The following is a 6,945-nucleotide window of genomic DNA, read 5'->3' on the forward strand; positions in this document are numbered from 1 at the left end:
GCTTATGCCTGTTTTGATGTGCTTCTAATAACTGGCAATTGGCGAAGGGGGCTGAAGCATGTGTACCACATGCATGTGCATTGTTAGTGTCGCATTTGTTTTGCATAAGTGTGACTTAATTGTGAAGTGTTGTGACGTAATTTTATGATACTCGAACTCTAATACATATTGTTTATCATACTCCTGTTTATATGGTTCGATATCTCACCCTTTCTATTTGAATGTTACCCCAATGTTGGTAAAATGAAGGTTAAGAAGATTAGTGCGCTTTCAGAATAGCTTGGAAGATGTTGATCTTCTGTTGCTTCTGTTGAGTCGGGTCTTGCTCTGATACATAACACTCGGGATGGGATGAACGTCTAGGTTTATGAATTGATGTAAACATTGTTTTGATAACATGTATATGAATTATTTCTGCTGTGTATGAAAATGCGAAGTTTAATGATTATGAAGTATAATTTGGGTTCAACTGAATATCCGTGTTATGTATCTGTTTAATTCAAATGAGAAGTTGTTTTATGCTGTACTATTTGATGTGACGTGTGACATCCTAATTTCATGTTTATAAATGTGTAAAAGAATTACACCGATTTTCTTAATATTCTACGGAGTAAATTGGGGTGTTATAACAACCATAAAGCTTGATGTTCCAAATCTCCTTTATGACTCTCTCACAGACATCATGAAGAGTCCACATCTTAAGGAATTTGAATTGGGATTTAAAATTTGATTTTATCTAAAATACAAGTTAACAAAAGGGGATAGTGATCGGATTTAATTTTGGAAAGAGTATGACAAACAACAGTACTACAAGTATCAATCAACTCTAAGTTACATATGACTTTATCCAATATTTTTCCAGTCAAGTTCCTTCCTTTTCTCCCACTAATCCAAGTAAAAAAGTTACCAACAGTAGGTAAATGCAGATGGTTGAAGTCATACCAATGAAAGAAATCATTCATGGGAATGCTGGCAGGGGTGTTAGAACCTTTGTATTCATCAGCACTTATAATGGCATTAAAGTCTCCAATAATAGACACTAGTACAAAAATGTTAATTTACACCCGTTTTTTTATTAAATTTACACCCATTATTTTTAATAAAAATCGGGTGTATATCCACCGGGTGAGAAATGTCTAACGAATTTACACCCGTTTAAAACGGGTGTAAATACGTTCTAGTTTACACCCTATTTTAATTAAAATCGGGTGTAAATACGTTCTTAATTACTCCCCATTTTAAAAATATCGGGTGTAAATACGTTCTACGTTACACCCTATTTTAACAAAAATCGGGTGTAATTGAGCGTAATTACGTTTTTAAGTACACCCTGTTTTAATAAAAATCGAGTGTAGATACGTTCTTAATTACACCCTATTTTAATAAAAATCGGGTGTAATTACGTTCTTAATTACACCCAGTTGTGTAATTACGTTCTTAATTACCCCAGTTTTAATAAAAAAACAGGTGTAGATACGTTCTTAATTACACCCCATTTTTATAATATGTTCTTAATTACACCCTATTTTTATAAAAATCGGGTGTTAATATGCCATTTATGAATGAACAATTATATTATATTTAAATCTATTTACACCCTATTTCATATACACCATTTAGTTATATTTCATTTTCAGTCATAATATTGCAAATACTATAAAATCATACACATAAAAATCATATTTTAACTAAGTCAAAATATTTTTAATATTAACCAAAAAGTATACAAAATCATGTACAGTCATAATATTTCAAGTATTATAAAATCATACACATAAAAATTATATTTTAACTAAGTCATAACACTTTCTTCATATATAATTTTAGGCCATGCTTGACGGTTAGCTTCGGTGTTCTCTAGTCCAATTGAATCCAACCGCTTTCCACATGTAGCATTGGATTCATCCATGGAATACCATGTCCTGGAGAAGCAATTGAGAATTAATCATTGTTGTAAATTAACAAAATTAGAGTTCAGAATTAAGTAATGGCTTTGCTTCAACTAATAAATCAGACAGATAACAGTATTATTTAAAAAGCAGACATAATCGAAAATGAAATTATTCAACATAGTATATTTCCAAACACTCTTATTAGTACTGCCTAAAAACTTTTCAATATTTCTCTAGGTAAATCGTACTGCATGTAACCTGTTTGAAAATTATTTCTTTACAAAAGGTAGTTTTGAATGCATATTAAAAATTAGTCATACTTCGACGCCCAAAAAAGAGAGGACCAGAGCAAGTTATACATACAATGTTCTACTTCTTCACATTAAGTAAAAGCATATAACTTCAAAATGCAAATATTGAATGAACTGAAATGAATATACTAAAGTAGTGAAGGGAATAGATAATAAACTTCAACCCTATCAAATGAATTAAAGAGTGCAAATAATCTTTCACCTTACTTGAGTATGAGCATAACAAAAGCTTCTGGGATTCACAAGTGCCTTCATATGTTCTATATCCATTCTCCTCTAAATTGGCAAATGATTTGTATTTACAACAGAAGTTCCAATAAGGTAGTACCATTAGCTGAACTAAAACTGCACTTGCAATAGTTCAGGAATTGTTATTTCTTCACATGTCATTACATCCTTCAACTGAGGACATATTTGACCACAACTGAGAGATCCGTTGAGGTAAATGCATTGGCAACTAAAATAACAATTGATCTGAGTTGTTATTTCTTCACCTAACTTTGCAGCCTTCAACTAGAAACTGGTAAATGATACATTTAATCTTAACTGAAGTATTGTGTTACATGAATTTGAAAAGTTACATGCCTTGCACATACACATGTTGCTAGCCACAATGACAATACACTACAATTCTAAAATAAGAATCAAAATGATGAAAGAAACTGATATGAATAAAATTTGAATTCCGTATGTGAAATTAAAACAGCATGTTAAAATAATTTTTACATGGATAGATAATATTAACAAAATATGTGCATGCATTGATGGTTTGAGTTTGAGTGCTGATCGGATATTTATTACCTCAAAATGGGGATTGCATTGATAAGAGTGTGGGTGAAATTAAATAGATAATACCACAATATGTCCACTGCATTGATAAGAGTATGAGTGAAATTGGATAGATAATACCTCAATATGTACTCATAATGTGCATCACCAAATATGTGCTTCGCCATGGAGTACAAGGAATCCTTCTATGAATTAATATGTGCATTGATAAGAGTTTTAGTGAATAGGATATCCTTCTACGAATTGATCGCGAGTGGGATCGTGTAGGGAGAGAACCCGGGCAAAAATCCTATGCAATCTCTCCCAAAACCCAACAAATCTTTTTTTATTAATTCTTTGACCTGCCAAGAAAGCGCACCTGTCATGGCAAAGGTCGGATGACAAGATCAATCAGGATTCAATTCTCAAAACGCTCAGCGAATCGAGATATGTAAATCCTGAAACAACCTACATCCATTAAACTCCCACCCGCAAAGCTCCCTATCAAATACATAACTAAAAAATCTGAGCTCAGCTACATGTATGAATCTGGAAAACATCAATCTAGAACCAGGGCTCAGAGCACTTCTAGAAATCAGAAGATGATGCATCCATTAATTTGAAGAAACCAGCATACGTCGGATCTAAGATCTGTTCATCGATTTACCACCATACCTGCAAACAAAAAATTCTCAAGCGCTGATTTAGGAAACAACAACGGACTTTTCTAAGAATTGATTCCAAACACCAGAACCGACGCGAAGATCGCGCTGTAGATCTGACGTGCGAAGACCCGGATCTATAAGAAAACAGATTAACAAGATAAATAACAACAATAAGGGCCTGTCTGGTAACAATTGTTTAGGGTTCTGATCAAGATTAAAAATCACAATAGATAACTAATTAACTTTAAAAACGCTAAGCTACATCACATAACAAAATTCATCTACAAATCCACATACAGTAATACCAAACAAGTTTTAATTTTTTTTCTTGATTATAGTATTTGATAACATTTAGCTAGTAAGATTATATATTACTTGATTGTAAAAACTGAAGTTAACACACAAATATTGACAGAAAATCAAGAAAAAGTAAGAATTAAGAAGTGAATGTGAAGCCTTTTGAGAACGGATTTAGAATCGACGGTGGTAAATTGTTGATAAGCCAGCAAAAAAGATTAAACATAATCAAACAGTTCAATTGAAATTAATAATTATTTTGATATACTACCACACCCACCTATATTTTTCCAGTTGCTTTCATCATGCTTCTTCATTGTCTCAATAAAAAATTAGAGAAAACAAAAATAAAAGATATTAGAGAAAACGAAATCAAAAAAACAATAAAAAATATTATAAGAAATCAAACACGATTTTGAGTATGGGGTTTTGGAGAGCGGAGTCGATTTTGGACTTTAGGGTTACCAATCACGACGAAGCGAAGTTGATTCATGAGAAATGCTCAAAAATGGAGAAAAGAGCTTCTTGGACAGAGAGTTTTATGTGTAACGAGAGAACTTAGTCTCTAGCTCATCATGTTAACTCTGCAAGTTACTTTACTCGATACTACTGCGAATGATAAAGCTGTCCACACCACTATCATGAAAGGAACTCCATAGTTTGCAATGAAATTCGGACAATCTTTTTCTAAAATCACCTTCAATTGTAAACTTACTATCTTGCATTTGCAGTTGGATGCATTCTAGTAAAGAAAACACACTTTCGGGACTAATGCTGGAGGGATCCGAAGGAAAATTCAGACATCCAGCCACAAACCCAAATCTATCTTTCAGTTCAGTAATAACACCAATTTTCTCCAGCTCTGCCTTGTATTCTTGTATTCCATTATCAATGAAGGGGGGACAAGCTATAGAAGATATAAACTCCCACTCTGGACCATATAAAATGCATTTTTTGGGCACCTGAAATCACCAACACTAGTTTGCAACCACTTCATTTTATGTATGACGATTGAGAAATCAGAAGAAAAACTATATTCGGTTCCCTCCAGCCGCCTGCAACAAGTGAGAAAGGACATAACATGTTGTTTGTTAATATAAGTATCAGATGCCTTTTCTTCGAAGATAAGAGCAAACTTTTCGATAGCATATACAAAATCAACCACCACCCCAATTCGCCTCAATTCATGTTTGTAAGAGAAAATCTTTTCACCATAAAATGTATGATCAATAATAGGAAGATCATCGAATACCTCCAATATGCAGCCCCACATGTCATACAAGAAACATTCACCTGGTGTTTTGAAACCCAGATTTGTCTTCAAGCAGCTCGTTCCCTGAAGCGAATTTAAGAGTTTAATAGGGGCAGGGGCATTCAAGTGTCTGATGCATTCCATCATCAAATGAACAACTTCAGCTGTCAAAGAGGTCAAATTGTTTAAATTGACTTATTCAAACATATCTACTAGCATAAGAAACATACGGGAGCTTATAAAAACAACGGGTGAAAACAACATAAAATTAACTATATGAAAATACTTTGAATTTTTAAAACTAGTTATTGGTGTTTATCCAACACATACCATGCTACCCAAGCCAAATAGAGTTCTTGTCCCAAGCCCTCCGTATTTTTGGCATAATTGTACAAATATGTGTACATAAGAATAGTGGGTTCTCCAACTCCTAGAACTAGCAGAGGTTGTCCACCAAAAATGGCGTGTATAATTCCACAAATTGTTGTAGAAGCCAATGTTTCTACAACACTCAAGCTTCCATCTACATACAAACAAGAAATTGTTCAATCCTATTACATGCGAGAGGAAACTATTCCGAAACTCATACATAAGTGCATTGGCTTGTTCACAAATGCATAGTGACATAACAATAGTTAATATCATAATCAAGCAATCCACACATGATTAAAGGCACAACTATACATAGATAGATATAGTGACAAGCATAGCAGAACTACAACACATAACTTTCATGCCAAAACTCTATCCAATTTCATCATATCTTCAAGTTTTTTCACTTTGAAGAAACCTTGAAATTTCACCAAAAACTTCATAAAGCTTCATACTCCATCACCCTCATCACTTACAAGGATTCAAGCATCAACAATAATACCAATTCAAGAATTCAAGTATCAACAACAATCATCAACAACAACAATTTTGCAGCAGAAATCAAACAAAAAAGAGAAAGAATTCAATTCAGGCATTTCACCGAACACTTGAGGTGCAAGTTACGAAACGGAAAATATGTTAACAATTCGACACTGAATCACAAACCAGAAGCGAACAATCATCGCACAGCAGTAGTAGAAGAAGAGGTACTAAGAAGATTGAAGTTGAAATAAAACCGAAGTCTCACCGAAAACTTGAATTTCCGAATAATTTGTTGTTGTTGCACAAGAGAAGCGAACCAATAAACCATTCCGTTGAGAGAGAATCGCGTTTGCAAAAAAGCACTTATGAGCCATCCGATAATCACGTTCACAAAAGCCGTCTCTATAGTAGCAATTATATGGTTGATCCCGTGTACACGTTACAGTCCTGTTTTTTCATGTTTACGTTGTTACTATTGTGTGTTTAGGATTAATACACTTAAATAAAATAGATTGGGATGTGTTAATGTATTTAGAGATATATTTTGGTTTAAAAATTTAAGGGTTAATGAACTTTTTGGTCCTCTAAATATTGCGGATTTCATTTTTAGTCCCTCTAAAATTTTTCTTTAAGAAATCGTCCTTTTAATATTTTTCGTCTAAACTATTGGTCCCTAACGTCAAATTTGCTAGAGATTAGCTACGACTTTAGCCACCGATTAGCTACGAAATTTGACGTTAGGGACCAATAGTTCGGAAAAAAATTTTGAAGGGACGATTTCTTGAAGGAAAATCTTGGAGGGACTAAAAACGAAATTTGAAATATTTAAAGGGACGAAAAAGTTCATTAACCCAAAATTTAAATAATTTTTTTATGGATCTATTTAAATTTACACCCATTTTTAA

At 33.3% G+C, this 6,945-nt stretch overlaps 1 long non-coding RNA gene across 6 annotated transcripts; it reads right to left on the reverse strand.

Annotated features, from left to right (window-relative positions):
• Positions 1-1,518: 1,518 nt before the first annotated feature.
• LOC131644105 (uncharacterized) lies at positions 1,519-6,523 on the reverse strand. 6 transcript variants are annotated; one of them, XR_009296366.1, is made up of 6 exons: positions 6,306-6,523; positions 5,516-5,708; positions 5,186-5,349; positions 3,113-4,988; positions 2,406-2,723; positions 1,525-1,922 (listed from the first exon to the last, which is right to left on the reverse strand). It is a non-coding gene; the product is annotated as an uncharacterized LOC131644105 (long non-coding RNA). The 6 variants fall into 6 exon arrangements; XR_009296365.1 differs by having other exon boundaries at positions 1,528-1,922; positions 2,406-3,770; positions 4,214-4,988; XR_009296364.1 differs by having other exon boundaries at positions 1,532-1,922; positions 2,406-3,646; positions 4,214-4,988; positions 6,306-6,522.
• Between the last annotated feature and the right edge of the window lie 422 nt (positions 6,524-6,945).

Source organism: Vicia villosa, linkage group LG1 (genome assembly GCF_029867415.1).
Source record: "Vicia villosa cultivar HV-30 ecotype Madison, WI linkage group LG1, Vvil1.0, whole genome shotgun sequence".
Lineage (NCBI taxonomy): Eukaryota > Viridiplantae > Streptophyta > Magnoliopsida > Fabales > Fabaceae > Vicia > Vicia villosa.